Genomic DNA, 422 nt, shown 5'->3' with positions numbered 1-422 from the left:
GGAGTTACATAATGCCAGCCTTGAGAACAAATCATGGACTATTTTCTCTGCATCGTTTGAGGCAAGAATATGCCCTGATTTTGCAATGTTAACAGTAGAGGAGTCTAGAAAGCAAGGCTGTGTCTGTGTTTCTCTTTTGAAAAGATCAGCGTGGCTGCTGAATAGAGAATAATCTATGTTTGCTTGATCAATATGTGTATGATAACATCACAACAGTGCGACCATATAATTATCCTGATGCTAGTATAGCCACATAAAAGTATCAAACCCTTGTTCACCAGAATACAGGAAATTATATCTCTCTTTTCTGGGGGAGGACCCCCCCACAACCTCCCCTTACAGTCCCCATGGAGGCAAATTCTAATCGCGATCATACAATTCTCTAATAAATCTTAGAGAAATTGAGGATGCTATTTCTACTG

At 39.8% G+C, this 422-nt stretch overlaps 1 protein-coding gene across 1 annotated transcript in view; it reads left to right on the top strand.

Moving 5' to 3' along the window:
* Window positions 1–422, top strand: part of LOC104963496 (coiled-coil domain-containing protein 57-like) — a 12739-nt gene that overhangs the window by 4597 nt on the left and 7720 nt on the right. The gene's annotated exons all lie outside the window — the stretch shown is intronic.

Source organism: Notothenia coriiceps, unplaced genomic scaffold, assembly GCF_000735185.1.
Source record: "Notothenia coriiceps isolate Sejong01 unplaced genomic scaffold, NC01 NC01_scaffold00036303, whole genome shotgun sequence".
Taxonomy (NCBI): Eukaryota; Metazoa; Chordata; class Actinopteri; order Perciformes; family Nototheniidae; genus Notothenia; species Notothenia coriiceps.
Note: the sequence above shows the minus strand (reverse complement) of the source record. Positions and strands in the feature narration are given on the sequence as shown.